Raw genomic sequence first — 16695 nt, forward strand, 5'->3', positions numbered from 1 at the left:
GACGAAAAGGAGAAAGAAACGGAAAAGCCAGTAGTCTGGGTGATTTACCAGTTCCAACATTACCAAATATGCCCAGGTAGGGCTCTTGGGTTGCAGGGTCCTGCTGTGCCAAGGTGAGTTTTGATGCTTTATGGTACCCCTTCTGCAGGTCCTTGCTAATGTTTCCTTTGAACACAATGGATTGCAGCCCATTTGTATAAAAAACAAAAGTTCCTGTTGGGCTAAGGTAACTAAGAGCAGTGGTTCTCACACCAGGCAATGCCTGAAAACCTTTTTTTTTTTCAGTTTTCACCACTTGGGTGGGGTAGGATGCTACTAAATAGCCTATAGTGCACAGGACAGTCCCGTACAACAAAGAGTTGCCAACCCAAAATGTCAGCTGTGCAGAGTTGGAGACTCCCCATCTAGAGGGAATGCTCATGTTTGGTTCTTGACACTGAAGTGGCAAATAGCTCTCAAAGGGCTTTTCAGTGTTGGAAGTCCAGCAAATACTCAGAGGTGACTTCAATAAACTCAGGATAATTTTGCCTAGAATTTTCTTCAACTAATGACCTAGTTCTTAATTCTGTCTGAAAGAGAGAGTGAAACCTCAGGGTTACAGAAGTCAAGTTTGTCTCAGTGGGTCTAAATCTCTTCTGGTCCTATATAGACGCAAGCCATAGGGCCTGACTTTTCCATCTGTAAAATGGAGTAATAATATTTCATGACCTACTTGCCAGCTGGTACTGGCCTCTGAGGGTGATGGAATAGAGGCATGGGTGTTAGAGTTGGCATGAAAGGGTAAAATGAGGGTTAAGTATTTCTATCCAGACACAGAACCAAAATGGCATTGGGATATTGCAGAGGCAACTGGAAGCTTGGGAGGTTCAAACAAGTGGGATGTGACAGGGGTTGAGTGCAGCATAGGGCCGTGAAACAAGAGTCCCTGGCGCTGGCAGATAGGAACAATTCCAAGCACACTATACATGAGTCTTGCTATAAGTCTATCAAGCAGCTGGAGGGGAAAGATAGAAGCTGCAGTGACAATAATAGGGCACTGAAGCAGGGTACAAAAAGCCAGGCCAAGAATTTATGTAGTGTTGCTTGGGAAAATAAAAGCAAATGCAAATCTTTCCTTTTCTGATGATAATAGTAACAGTCATTGTCAAAAATCTGTCAAGTACAGAGAAATGCAAAGGAGAAAGTAAGTCTCCCACAATTGCGCCATCAGGAGATATCAACTCTTAACATGTGTGGTATTTTCTTTGAGAAAAATGGAGCTCGGGAACGAGCATTGGGTTTTCTGTGGCAGGACAGGCTGGGGAGATTGAAAAAATCTTTAAGAACAGAAGAATGAGACTATGTAGGCACTGAATGGCTTAGAATTATTTTCTTTGTGAGTCAAGGTAGCAGGCTGCAAATCTGCCTCGATGAACTGGACAGTAGGAAAGGTAGGTCGTGTGATGAGGGGCACATGAATCAAGCCCCCCTTACCTTCAGGGCTCATTTGTAAAACATTCTCAGTGTTCACCTCCATGAACAGGAAATCAGTTCTTCAGCTGAAAAAGGAAATGACTCATGTTAGTTCAGAGATGACAAAACAGGAGATGCCATTTCTGGCTCACTTCATTGCACTAGCTTGGCTGAAATTGCCATCATTTCAGGGATAGGCATAAGATAGGCATCTAGTTTTATGGAATTAAGATTTTTCAGGTAACTTTATTAGGAAGTAATTTCAGACTTACAGAAGAGTTGGAAAAATAGCAAAGAAAAAATTCCCCTATCCCCTTTACCAGATTTGCTAATCGTTAATAATTTATTACATTTGATTTATTATTCTCTTCTTCCCTGTGTACACAAATTATTATATTTTCTGAGCCATTTGAGAATATGTTGCAGACATGATGACTCTTTACCCCTAAATATTTTAGTATATTTTCTTCAGAACAAGGACATTCTTTCCCATGAACACAGCACAAGGATTAAAATCAGAGGATTAACATCAAAACAAAAATCTATAGATTTTAGTCAAATTTTACCAATCATTCCAATTGGGATTAAGTTATATGAAATTTGGTCCTGGAGGCCTTCAATGGAATTTACTGGCAAATTCTTCCATAGCATTGGGAATCTGACCCCCCAACCTGAAGCTCAAGTTTGGTTCTGTCACAGCAGTTCATATGAGCGTTGGCAGAAGGCTGCTTTTCTAGTTGTAGGTAATTTCTGGCAAGGAACGAGTTGCTCTGCCTGGGCTGGCTCAGTGGCCTGCTGGGTATGGAGTTACATCAGCTGGGATACGCCTGTCTAGGTATGGTATAAGACATTTTTTTTATTCCCCCTTGCGTTGTTTTTTTTTGCATGCTCTCTGCTCTCTGTGTCCATTTGCCATGCGCTCTTCTGTGTTTTTGCTTGTCTCTCTTTTTTTGTTGTGTTGCCCTGCTGAGTCGACTCTCCATGGCGCTTGCGGGCCAGCGGCACTCCGCGTTGCTGGTGGGCCGGGCAGACTCCGTGGCGCCCAGGCCAGAGGCTCTCTGCAGCGTGCGGGTGAACCTGCTTTCACAGGGAGGCCCTGAGACGCGAACCCAGGGCCTCCCATATGGTAGATGGGAGCCTGACTGATTGAGCCACAGCTGTTTCCCTGTATAAGACATTTTAAACCCTGAGGACTCAGGTCTGTGAGGCACGAAGTGACAACTGCTAGGAGTGTGTGGATCTGAGTTGGGAAAAAATTGATTTTAGGACTTGGATAAAAAATATGCCTGTAGTCACTTACCAAAATTCACTTTGATATATGGACAGCAATTCCCAATTCAGTGCCCAGTTATTCTTGCACATTCCATGCAAAAGCAAACAGTTTCACTAGAATGGCACAACAAACAGCGCTTTCATATCATTTCAGAACCTTCAAATTTCAAAAGCTTAAGGACTATCCTTCGAGGAAGTGAGAGCTCAAAGTTCTCCAAGCTGACTCAACCGATGGAGGTGGAAAGGACAGGCAGGAGGCTGTGGACAGCCATCAGAGGCTTCCTGCCACTGAGCGTCTCTCTCTCACTCTCTCTCACACACCCTCACCCCCCCACGTCACATAGTGCCAACCTCCCCTTCCCCCCCTCCCCCCCGCCCCTTATTGACATTTCTGCTACTGACATAGGGATAATTAATCAAGGGCTCAGGCATCTTTGCAATAGAAGCTTATGATGTAATGAGGGCCATTTGGGCATAAAATGGCCAGCCCTAAGGCATTTGGTAATGAGGTGTTTGGTGAATCCCGAGCCGGGGACACAAAAGTCTGGGGCAGTCTTCTCAGAAGTTATCAATTTTTCTCCTAGGATGTGATGACACTGACTTTTTCATGTTGAAAACTCTGAACATTCTAGAAGGCACTTTAGATTCTGGGAATTCTTTCAAGACTTACAGGGTCTCTTTGATAATGTCCTAGTTCTGTTCAGAACAACTCCTGCTCCTTTTGGTTACCTCCTAAATAAAATCCAGACTCCTTTTATGCTCTTGCCAGAAACCTTGAGAGGCTATGGAGGCTAGGGCAGGTCTCAGAGGAAGTGGAGAAAGGACAAGTGCTGTGATGGGACGGAGAGGCTGGAACTCTGTGCAGCCATGTAGGAGCCCTCAGACAAAGGGCCAGAAAGTGCATTGTGATTTTCATTTATTTCTGCAGTCCAACAAACATTTATTGAGTTATGGGCCCTGGGTTCACGTCATTCATTCATTTATGAAATGTATTTATGAAATGGCTGGCACACCATTCAGCCTTGTTAGTGTCCAATTGTCCCCACTCCCATATCCTTGTCTGCTCTGCTCTGTGTCCTGTGGGGCTGATCCCTGCTGCCCCCTTGCCCTCCAGCTTGAGGTTAGGTTCACCCATGGCACGGTTGGCAGAGAATTTGGGAGAAGAGCCTGATCAGGGAATCTACTTCCCTCTCTTGTGGTTTGGGTACAATAGTGTTTGTGTCTCTAAGACTATAGCTCCAGTTGGGTGACTCCAGCTATAAACTGGGATCTAGCAAAATCCTTCCTTTTCACTTCTCCTTCAGGCAGAGGGGATGGTAAAATCTGTCCCTGGGTGCCTCAAATTCCCTTGTTGGTTCTCTCAACCCTGCATACAGGAATACATTCTTTTCAAAATCCCAGCTGAGTGTGTCAACTTTTTCCTTTCTGGGCCCTGGCTAACAAAACCCTTGAATATATGCTGAGTTGTTTTCTGATTGCTCTGGACAGGCTGGAAAGATGTAAAGGTCTGTATATAGCTTCCAACACTAGGCTATACCAATGCCGAGTTGGGGAGACAGAACTTAAGAACAGCTCCTGGAAACTATTTGAGATTTAGTCCTATATAAGCCCCAATATTGGGTGTCAGTCAGAGACCACCCTGATTTCTGGCCACATTATTAGAAACATGATATCCAGAATAAGGGAGGTGATAGTGCTGCTTCATCCTGTCATCATTAGCTCTCACTTGGAGTCCTGAATTCAGTTCTGGGTTTCCTAATTTAAGAAAAGACAAGTTGATTTTTAAGTGCTTGCAGTTCTATTATGTAGAGTGAGACTCAGCAAACTTTTTCTTAAAGGGCCAACTAGTAAATATTTTTGGCTTTATGGGCAGCAAGGTGTTTGTTACAGCTACTCTGCCTTTGTGGTGCACAAGCATTCATAGAGAATTTATAAACAAATAAGCTTAGTTGTGCTCTAATAAAACTTTATTTACAAAAGCAAGTTGTGGACCACAAGCCTTACTTTGCTGACCTCTGATGGACAGTGAATTTATTCTGGATTTGTCTAGAACCCAGAAGTTAGATCAATGAATAAAAGTGATAGGGAAATAGATTTGTGCTAATTTTAAGAAAAGTCTTTCTAATGGTGATGACCATTCCCAAAAAGGGTGAGCCACTTCGTGACACAGTGTGTTTCCTCTCATTGTAAGTGTTCAAAAGAGAGACTGAGTGCTGTAGAATAATTTTCTGTGGACAATGGAGAGTAAATCTGATGATGTGGGAGATACTAAGACATCCTGCTTCCATATACTCAGCATAATATTTCACACATAGTTGGTCTTCTAGATTTTATGTTCCTAGGGGATAGGGACTGATCCTAGTATCCCACCCACTCCTGCAAGCCTAGTAGAGTGCCTTAAGGCTGGTGGGAGTGGCCAATAGATTTTTTTGACAGCTTAATTCTTTAAGTAGATCCTTGTTGACAGATTAATTGCACTAATTCCTCCTTGCTACACTATCACTACTAGTCACATTGAACGAGTTGCATTACCTCTCATAAGCTTCTACCTTCGAGGATTTTCAGTTTTCACAGAAAATAATAGACATAATAGTCAACATTTATCAAGTTCTGAAAATATGACAGATACTATGCTAAGAACCTTAAATGCATCATCTCTTTAAATTTTCCCTAAATACCTGTGAAATAGACACTATCATTATCCCCATTTTATAGATGAAACTGGAACTCAGAAAAGGCTTATAGCTGGGAAGTGACAGAACCAAAACTCAAACCTGGATCTTGGTGGTCAAGCCAACTACAATCCCCTCCCTGCTTCCTATTCATTCATTCAGTATTCAGCAAACATTAACTGGTTGCCTGCTATTTGCTAAGCACTATTTTTGTTGCTGAGAATACAGTTGTGAATTAAAACAGATTGAGTCCATGCTCAAAGAAATTTACACTCTGGGTAGGACAGAGTGAGGGCAAATATAGAGTTAGCCAAGGAGAAAATATTAACTGGCATTTCGTGGTGGCAGACTTGGCTCAGTGGTTAGGGCGTCTGTCTACCACATGGGAGGTCCGCGGTTCAAACCCCGGGCCTCTTTGACCTGTGTGCAGCTGGCCCATGTGCAGTGCTGATGCACGCAAGGAGTGCCCTGCCATGCAGGGGTGTCCCCCGCGTAGAGGTGTCCCCCGCGTAGGGGAGCCCGCCACAAGGAGTGCGCCCCATAAGGAGAGCCACCCAGCGTGAAAGAAAGTGCAGCCTTCCCAGGAATGCTGCTGCACACACGGAGAGCTGACACAACAAGGTGACGCAACAAAAAGAAACACAGATTACCGTGCCGCTGACAACAACAGAAGTGGACAAAGAAGATGCAGCAAATAGACACAGAGAACAGACAACTGGGGTGGGGGTGGGGGGGAAGGGGAGAGAAATAAATAAATAAATAAAATCTTTAGAAAAATGGCATTTTGTTATAAGATGCAGAGATTTTAAAAGATTATAAATATTTCTTGTCCATAGAAGAACTACAGGTAGAATCCTAATTGATGTATTTACCAAAGTTCTTTCTTATTTACTGATTCTAACAGCCCAAGTTTAATCTTTTGTCATAACAAACTGTCAGACACATTCAAAGAACTAGAAGAAAGCTTCAAGCATTCTGGCAACTGATACAGATCCCGTTTAGCAACTTGTAGATGTTTGCATGAAGCAGTTGAAAGGAAAAGGACAGGAACATCCAATCAAACACTGAGGAATCAATCTTCATGGTCAGGCTGAGTCTGAGCACCATCACACTGGGAAACCAGAAGCAACAGATGGAAAGGGATGGAAAAAGTCATTCCATTAACACAAAAATAAAACCAAAACTAAAAAATTCTAGGCAGCATTCCATTTTTCCCTTTTCTCAAATACAAAAAAGCCCAAGTCCCCTAAGTTCTATCTCCCAACCCCTGGTATCCAAAATTAGTACCTAAAATATGGAGAGTACCTGAACCAAAGCAAGGCTGAGTCAAGCCCACTGATTCGGGTCAAGGGAAGTGACTTTGTTTATAAGGGGTAGAGCTACCAGGGTGACTGAGAGTGGAGCAAATCAAAGGGAAATTCCAAAATCTTGTTGGAGATTGAGCTTGAGAAAGGGCGAGCAAGAGCGTTTAGGGTTGAATTGGGTAAAGCCAAAATCAACTGTCAGGTCCAATGGACAAGTGCTGACTAGGAATGGGAGGCCGTGTCCAAAGGTCAGTGGCTGAGTAAACACAATCCTGGACTGGGAAGTGAAAGAATCCAGGATTTTGTTTGTATCTTTTGGGTGCCAACTACAGGGGGTGGGTGTGAGTTGGCCTAGTTAAAGACACAGAATAGGAGAGGAAAAATAGCAGGAATATGTTTGCAATTATTGATTGCAGAGTGACTTTTAGATTAGTGAATCCTTATAGGACCAATGTAATCTTATTTAAAAGAGTGACTAGAAAACAGAGAAAGATAAACAGTTAACATTTATCAACTGCCAGACACAGTTTTTAAGCACTTGGCACGCAGTATCTCACTTAATCTTCATAAATTCATTTTAAGAATCAAGTGCCTTCATAGTGAACTAGTTAAAAAAATGATTGAAAACATACTGACACTTGGACATTATACTTTGATGTCATCAAAAACAAATCCTAGTTATTGTTACCAGGTAAATTTTCTGAATAAATTACTAAGAGAAAATCCTTCAGAAAGGAAAGATGTGATCATCAAGAGCTTTTATGGGCTTACAAAAACTATACCCATGCCAAATTCTCCACATTTCCATTCTGATAAAGTTTCTAGGCTGGTATATTAGGGGAGAACTTATATAAGTTATATGTAAAACATGAGCTCCCTTGGCCATAGCCAATGCAGCGTATTTAGGGTGCCCAGGATTTGTACCATATGATTCCGTCTCTATTCACTGTTAGTTTGGACCAAAGTGGACACCTGCCCCAAGTGCAGCCCATCTGGAACTGTCATGGCCTGAGAAGATGAATCTGTCTACCCAGATTCTTAGTCTTTGGCATTTGAATAAAGAAATTCCAAGAGAATGGGACAGCTACCAGGGAAAGTTAAAATTGAATGTTCCTAATGTAAAGTGGGTTGAAGAGCCCTTGAGAAGTCATATGCAAGCTGAAGTTATGAGGAAGTAGATGCTATAAAATTGAGGTAAAAATGCCAATCAGAAAAAAAAAGTCAGTAAATTGCAAAAGGAGAAAGGGGTCAGCACAGAGAGAGAAGAAGAGAGGCCATAAAGAATAGGTTGTCAATCCAATGTCCACATAGAAAAGGTGGCATTGGATTGAGAAAAGTGGACATGATGGCTGATGGGTATGGGGAAAGGCAGGAAGAGATGAGAGGTGGAGGCGTCTTTGGGACATGGAGCTGCCCTGGATGGTGCTTCAGGGGCAATCACCGGACATTGTAAATCCTCACAGGGCCCACTGGATGGAATGGGGGAGAGTGTGGGCCATGGTGTGGACCGTTGACCATGGGGTGTGGGGGTGCCCAGAGATGTACTTGCCAAATGCAATGGATGTGTCATGATGATGGGAGGGAGTGTTGCTGGGGGGGGGGAGAGGTGGGGTGGGGGTGGTAGGGTTCAATGGGACCTCATATATATATATTTTTAATGTAATATTATTACAAAGTCGATAAAAATAAAAATAAAAAAAAAGATATTAAGAGACTATTTTCAATGAATGTAGAAAGTTGTAAAAATATAAAGCACAGGAATGTACAGTACCTTGTGGCTAGTAAGAGTACAAGTCTGACATCTGTTAAGTAGAATACAGGGGGTTCCCTGGTGGTGCAAAGAGAGGTGGAAATGGGTGATGTGACAGGAAATAATACTATATAATTAAATAAAAACATAAGAAAGATTTTGTGTGGATGATGAAAAGTATTTGCTCTAAATTAAGGGCTAAAATTAATTCAATTCTATTCCCTTTATTTTATACTGTTACTCTTCCTATCCCCATAGCATAACAATAGATAAAGCAAAAAGAAGTTTATGAATTTTCATATTTTTCAAATGATAATCACTACCTTATATTAGCTGGTAACAAGTAACATAAAATGATATCTTGTGTGACGCAAAATAATGTACATGGCTTTGAGGTATCAAACAAGTATAATTAAATACTTAGAAACTTCTCCCTTATCTCTAATAAAATCCACAATTTTATAAAAAAAAAAAAAAAAAGAATGGGTTGTTTCTGGAGGGACGTAATGGAGACAAACCCGTTCTTCTAGCTGCCTTGGTATAGAAAGCTCTCTAGCTTCAGGATGATCCCAAGTATCCTAAAATAACTTCCTATTTATTTAATATAACCTGAACAAATGCTTATTTTTGCCCTCAAAGGATCTAGTTACAACAGCAATTCTGTAGACTTAGTGTATGTAGATTTTGGCAAAGATTCTGGCAAGTCTCTGTTAATAAGAGTGAGAATGCTATGTATGTGTGCATTGATAAGAGGATAAATTGAGGTAGACCTGGAAGAGGATATCTAGTGGTGTGCCTCAGACTCTCTTCTTAGCACAGGCAGCATTCGACTGATGATGTGATCAAGGGTATTTACAGCATATTGATTAAATTTGTAGCTGACGAGAAGCCAGGAGAAATAGTATAGACAGGGATGACAAAACCAGCATGCAAAAATGTTTTGAGGGACTGGATTGATGGATGAGATCTAACAAAAATGACATTTAAGATAGAGAGAAGTAAGGACTGTGCCTGTGTAGATTTTCCCAGTCTCTTAAACCCTTTATGAATGTGGGGCAAGGGAGATATGGATTAACAGAGTCACATATAAAAAGACGTGTGGGTTTAATGAACTGGAGAGTAGATGTTGCAACTCTTGCTGAGATTCAGAGCTCAACTGACATATGAACAGACCGAAGATTTAAGTCTCTAGGAGATATATTTAATGAGAATAGTACTAATTGTGGGCTCAAATAAAAGAGGCAGAAGAGCCATGTGTAGGGAAATTATAAATGAGTCTAACTCTGCTCTTGGGGAGCATATATTCCAAAGTAAGGCCCACTGACAGGGTGCCAAATTCCTAAGATTTTTCTGCCCTGTTTATAATGTCTGGATGTCTCTAGAGCCTTCAGAAGCCCCACTGTTTGAGGCGCTGTTTACTGTGGTGGTCAATGAGATCCTGCTAAGATGTGCGTAAGCATAAACTCTGGAATGTCCTCCTAAATTACTTTGAAATCTTAGCCATGAAAACTCATTTCTATATTTTAAAAAATATATATTATTTATTTTTAAAGAAGCTTTAGATTACATAAATATTACATAAAAAATAAAGGGGATTCCCTTATGCCCTACCTCTCTCCCCTCCCACACTTCACACATTAACAACATCATTCATTAGTGTGGTATATTTGTTACAATTGAAAACTCATTTGTATTTAATATTTCCCCCTTTTGGTCAAGGTCTTTTTCCAGATGCACTGTTAGTCAGCACTTGGTAATAATCCCTTGGTACCAGGGACACCCATCCCTGAGAGTCATGTCCCATGCTGGGGGTGGGGTGGAATGGGGTGGGGAAGGTAGTGCATTTATATGCTGAGTTTGGCTTAGAGAGAGGCCACATTTGAGCAACAAGGAGGCTTTCAGAATGTAACTCTTAGGCAATATATAATACTAGACTAAGTTTCAGTTTCATGAGCAAAGGTTCATGAGTACAATCAACAGTATAAAGGACCTGGCTTACTGGTCTGTCCTCCTTTGTTAGGCCCTGTCCATGTACTTGGGGGATTCTTGCCTCTATTAGAGAACATAGCAGGACTCCCCAGGATGGGGATTCCATATTCTTTTGGTTATTATGTGGGATTTCACCCACCGAGAGAATGCCTCATGAACACTTGAACATACTCATCTGCCTTCAAGGTGTGTCCCAGGTATGCCCCCCTCCACATCCCCCCATCACCAACACTCCACACCAGTGATCCTTGCCTGTCACAATTGTGACCCTTCTGTGATCTAAAACCTCCTCCAAAACAAAGCCAAAAAATAACCAAATAAAATTAATAAGAAAATAAAATAATAAAAATAACAAACAAAATATAAAAATAAAAAGTAAAAACAAACAAAATTTTAAAAATTCATTGTGTCTTTCATCACTGTAAGATCTGTTGTCTTTTACATACAGTGACAATTTCTTCCGTATGTTCCCACAGTTCACTGGACTTACCCAGGACAAGTGACAAGAGAATGATGATGGACAATGCCAATGCCCATCCTGAAAAACAGAGTATCTACAACTGCAAGTAAGACAGTTTCATCCATCTGCCCCATGAGGTCTAGGCCCTCATCTCATCAGGGACAGGATGGGCATCACCATGCCCAAATCTGCAAGACTGAGGAATGAACAAATATGAGGGGGGAGGGGGAATGCGACTATGGACTTAAGTAGACTCATGATTGTTCCAGCAATGGAAGAACTTGTATCACTGATGTAAAGGCAGTAGCCACCAGAGGTTCTGAGGGGAGGGAGAGGAAAGAAGAGGTGTAACATGGGTTACTTTGAGGACATTGCAATTGTCCTGCACAACATTACAATGATGGATACAGGCCATTATATATTTTGTCAAAACCTATAAAATTGCGCAGTGCAAAGTGTAAACTATAATGTAAACTATAGTCCATGATTAGTAGCAATGCTTCAATATGTGTTCACCAATTATAAAAAATGTACCACAGGATGTTGTTAATTTGGGAAAGTGTGGAAGAGGGAGGGGATAGGGTATATCGGAATCTCCTATATTTTTGATGTTACATTTATGTAATCTAAAGTTTCTAAAAAAATAAAAAAAATTAACTAAAAAGAAAAAAGACATGGGGATTTAAAGTGACTGTTGGTGAATGTGGGGCAATAGTATTATCTGGTTGCCAAAAATATTAGATGACTTGAGGTTGCATTAATAGATGTAACCCATCTAAACAAAGGAAAGGTTGACCTTCGTCTAGTTTTCACTGATTTGACCACTTCTGGAGAATTATACATCTCACTTTAGGAGGATATAAATTCAGCTGAGAGGATTCAGGATAGTGAAGGAACTCAGAGTTGAGTCATCAGTGATTTGTTTAAGGAATTGGTAATGTTTATTGTGGCAACAGAAAACACAGAGTGGAGAGAGCAAGATAATAAAATAAAAAAAAGCAAAATGCTGTGGTGGAAACAACATAGGATTTGTGGTCTGATGAACCTGGGTTCAAATCCTGCTTCTTTATTTTCTACTAACGACCCTTGAGTCAAGTTCACTGCTGTGAATCTGTTTTGTCATCTGTAATAATGGCATAATGTTACCTTCCTTGCAAGTTTTTAGTACAGTGTACCTATTGAAGAAAAATTCTTAACACATGGTGAAGAATTTTTCTGCCTAATTCCCCTGTCTGAAAGGGTACTCTGTGGAAGAAGAATTAGACATCCTCTGTTAGGGAAGTTACAGACACCTGTTCAGCAGCCATCATCCAGACCTCACCTACTCCCACTTCCTTCTCTGGAGAAGTGAAAAAACACACACTAGGTTGCCATCCTCTGGCCCTTACCCCCAGCTCCTTTTCTATTTTGTGCTGTTCCACAAGCTAGGGAAGATGTTAAGTTTAATGAAAAGCTCTGGTCAGACCCTAAACCTGGAAACTATGCATAAAGCCCCAGATGCTTATTAGAGGAATTCTCAGTGACAGGAACTCCTTCCCAAGATGGATGAAAACTACACTCAAATAATATAGATTGGTCTCTCTTTGCTGGTGTGAAGTGGAGTTGGGGGAGCTGCCATTTATTGGCCCTGACCTGGAGCAATTTTCTGGCACCCTGGGAGACTGGCCGTGATGGGACTTCTTCCCCTGATCTTTTGGACTCTTTGTACTGTGTAAGTGATGAGGAAATTATTTTCCCTTTCTGGACTCTTTATTCTGGGCAAATAATAAAGGGATCATTTGCTGAATGTTTCTTTTGTGTTCTGAACCCGTGGTCCCTCAACACATCATTGTAGGAACTTGTTCAAAATCCTCTTCACCATTACTGGTCAGATCCAGGCACAATGGGTCATGTTATAAGGCAGAAAGTATGGAACTTAAAAGGGAGAATAACTTTAAATGATTATTGTGCCTCAAGGATGATATGGGTTACTCTGGTAGGAGTGAGGGTGCTTAAACAGACCATATGAAACCCTACAGATGTTAGTGACTTGGATCAGGGAGGAAAGGCCAAGAATGGGACTTCCAGCTCTGAAATGCTACGAGTCGAGGAGGCTAGAGTTGAGATATTCTTCTAGCAATCTACTGGGAAAATTCAAGGCCCTTTTCCAGTTACTTATATTCAGTCCAAATTTCTCAATTCATTTCTTTCCAAGAAGTTCCTTGTATGGTTATTTCGCAGAATACTCACCCTGATCTGTACTTGGCATTTCTAAATAACCACCCATTCTTGACAAACATTCTATGGGAACTTCTCTAGAGGCCAGAGTTGAAAGCAAAGTCGGACCAACACATTGAAGCTCTAATATTACCAATCAATAGATTGAGTATTAGCCCTCACATTTGTTCATCAAATTACTTTTTTTCCAATGTATTTCTTCATCTGGTGGCTTTTCAGGAGCATATAGATGAGTTGGTATTCTCTGAGGGTAATTGCTTTTATGTAGAAGGGGTATGAGAGTGCTTCTTTGTAACAGCAAAACACTGTGAAGTGTTAATAGTTTTCTTATGGTTCTAACCTGCCCAAGATCACAGTATGGGTTATTAGCAGAGTTATATCTAAAGTAGGTTACCTCAGAGCCTTTGGGAATAAATACAAGGTAAATAAAAGAGTACTGATCATTTAAAAAGAATCAAAGTCCGGGATTCCTAGATTGATGAGCATGGAACAGTAAAGTTGAGAGCTGGATTTTAGAAGCATGATGGTGACAATCACTTAAAAGCAGGGTGGTTGTTCCAGTCCAGTGAATAGCCATGACATGATTGTGAGTCTGCAGAAATTGTCCAAGGTTCATCTTGACTGAGCTGACCATGGGCTGGGCATGGCAATGAGGTGGCCACCAGCAGTAAACCTAAACAAAATGGCTTTCTGCCTATTTTCAACTCAGAGGCCATGGGTACAAATCCATCTTCCTGGAGAAGGAGAGAGGCATATGCAACCTGGAGTTTTGCTCCTAATTTAGTGGGAGTGGAGAACCAGCAGTAACAAGAAAACTTCCCAGTGATGAAAAGATGGTGTCCAGAATTCAAAAGAAAATTGTTTTAAAAAAATACTCAATTAACGGCAATATTAAAGACATTTTGAAGTGTTACCTTTGTCTTGATCTCTAAATCCCCTTGAGGTAGTTTGCGAAAAGCTTTAAGCATCCGAAGCCACTAATACTTTAAGTGGGGAAAGAACACACTCTTAATTAGAATAGCAGAATGTTTTGATTGTGGTATTCTGAATCAAGAACACCTTTTATACGTATAAAAATAAGAGAATAAATATTTCCTCATCTTATTATCCAAGGCTTAAGATTATTTAAGATTAGTAGCCATAAGCATTCCTATTTTACACTGTATAAAGCAGGGAGGTTATTTAGAGAGGGAATAGCAGCAGGAAAATCTGTTTTAGTTTTCCTATTACTTAAGCAAGTTGGTGATCATCTAAATGCCATATCACTGGCCCTTGAACTGTTTTTTCCCCTCACTCTTGGGATAACACAACCAATGATCTTCATGGAGTAGCAGATTGCTAGCATGTGTAAGTGCTGACACTTCTGTTTTTCAAGCTAGGATACTAACTTTCTTAGAGGTATTTAAACTTGGCAGAATGATGAACTGTGCTTCTGTTTACTCTTTTGTTCCCAGGGCTAACTGAAAAGTGCTGTTGGTGGGTGAGTGTTGGTGTAATGGGAACATCTTAAACCATTAAATAGAGAACTAAAATATCAACGTGGGCACAATAGACTAATTTTTTAGCTGATGGAAATGAGTTGACATACTGCCTTTAGCTGGAAAGTGCATATGTGCAGTTTCTTTGAGTCCCCGTAAGCTAGGGGGTATGTCTCCCTAGAGCTGGGTGTATACAGTCTCTCATCATACAATTTGCTTTTCTTTGAGGTTCTTTAAGCCCATGTTTGTTCCAACAGCTTCATCTCAGGCTCTCATTTTGGTTTTCTTTTAATGGGTTTTGATGATGTCATTGTGCAATGTAGCTAATTCCATCAACCTGCTGTTTTTTATTAAACAATTGGAATATTTCTTTGTGGGTGTTATTATGGTTCTCTTCTAGTATACAACATATTAACTAGACTGGGTGATTTCATAGAGGCAGTGTGATCCAATAGATATGTACAGGATTTGGAATCAGACAAAAGGGATATAAATGTAACTTATGCCACTTTCTAGACAGGAGAACTTGAGGAAGATATATAAGTTTCTTGAGTCTCAATTTCTTCATCTGCAAAGTGGGACTACCTATAGTTATCTCTTTGGTTTATTGTGACGATTAGATGCACAGTATCCAGCAAATAGAAAGTAATTAATATATGCTAATGGTATTAACAGTTAATATTTATTGCACATTTGATATGTACCAGGTGCTATAAGAATCCTCGAGCATCTCTAAGAAATAAGAACCATTGCTTTCTTCACTTTGCTGATGAGAAAACCAAGGAGGAAACAGGTTATTTGCCTAATGTCCTCGAGATGGCAAGTGGACATGCCATGATTCCAGAGACCTCAGCCTGGTCACCACTCCCCATGTATGAAGGGTGAGACCTAAGAGTTTCGCTACTTTGAATATGGACTGCTTGGATATGGATACCAAGGCAAATTCTAAGACCTGCTCCACCCTTTTTGCTCCCTGTTCCTCCTCTTCTCCACACCTCCTCATTCATACCCATGTTGTCATAGACAGAAGCAGGGACAAAGCAGAGGCTGACACAAGGGAGAGAACAATGTGGTCAGCCAATGCCTGATAGCCAACTATGGGGCTCTGCCTTAAACTCAGCTATGAACCTCTTGGCTGACAATGCAAAGACAGGTGCTATATTCGATGGGCATACTCTGAAAAACAATTACGTACATTCTAAAGTTATTAGAAGGGAGGAGTGTATACTCTCAACTATGGATCAGCTCTAAGATAATTGAAAAACACAAATATAGATGTCATGATGCTATTGCTGTTATCATTAGGCCATTCTGCAAACATCTACTTCCCAGAGAATTAAACGGAAATCAGTTTCTCTACCAATACTAAATACCCTTAAACCCAAGAAATTAAGATCAGTTTATGAATTCATATTTACAGTTAAAAAGGTATCCAATTCAAATTAAAGTGTCTGTGGCAATTTGAACTTTTAATTGGAATGTTAGTATGTTGTCCATCAACTGATGAATGGAAAAACAAAATGTGTTATATCCATACAGTGGACTATTGTTCGGCAATAAAAAGAATGAAGAACTATTACAAGTTATGACATGAATGAACCTTAAAAACAAAAGAAACCAGTCATAAAGGACCTGCATATCATATGATTCCATTTATATGAAATGTCCAGAAAAGGCAAACCTAGTGGTTGCTTAGGGCTTGGGGGAAGGAGATGGCAGGGAGGTGAAAGCAATGGGAAATGACTGCTTATGGTTAGTTTCTTTTGGGGGTGATGAAAATATTCTAAAAATATATTATAGTGATGGTTACAACTGTGTAAATAAAAACATTAAATTGCACACTTGACATAGGTGGATTTTTATCTCATGAAAGCTGTTTAAAAAATACAAGTGGGCTATTTCCTACTAGTAGAAACATGTAAGAATATCTACATGTTCAGCATGTGGATAACATGTTCAACAACCCTAATTATTAGCAACATCTTTTAAAAATAGATTATTTATTTATTTTTAAGATACATAAATCATACAAAATGTTACATTAAAAAATATACGAGGATCTCATATACTCCCACTCCCCATCTCCCAACAACATCATTCT

The 16695-nt window shown here is 40.4% G+C and overlaps 1 protein-coding gene across 5 annotated transcripts in view; it reads right to left on the reverse strand.

The window, feature by feature from the left end:
- The window catches only part of PRLR (prolactin receptor), a 184149-nt gene that overhangs the window by 42323 nt on the left and 125131 nt on the right, over nucleotides 1–16695 (reverse strand). For all 5 annotated transcript variants that reach the window (XM_004453338.4, XM_058307698.2, XM_023587351.3 and 2 more), the window contains one exon: nucleotides 1474–1538. The gene's annotated coding sequence lies outside the window, so the exon portion shown is untranslated. The remainder of the gene's footprint in view (nucleotides 1–1473; nucleotides 1539–16695) is intronic.

The sequence above is a fragment of the Dasypus novemcinctus genome, chromosome 2 (genome assembly GCF_030445035.2).
Source record: "Dasypus novemcinctus isolate mDasNov1 chromosome 2, mDasNov1.1.hap2, whole genome shotgun sequence".
Classification (NCBI taxonomy): domain Eukaryota; kingdom Metazoa; phylum Chordata; class Mammalia; order Cingulata; family Dasypodidae; genus Dasypus; species Dasypus novemcinctus.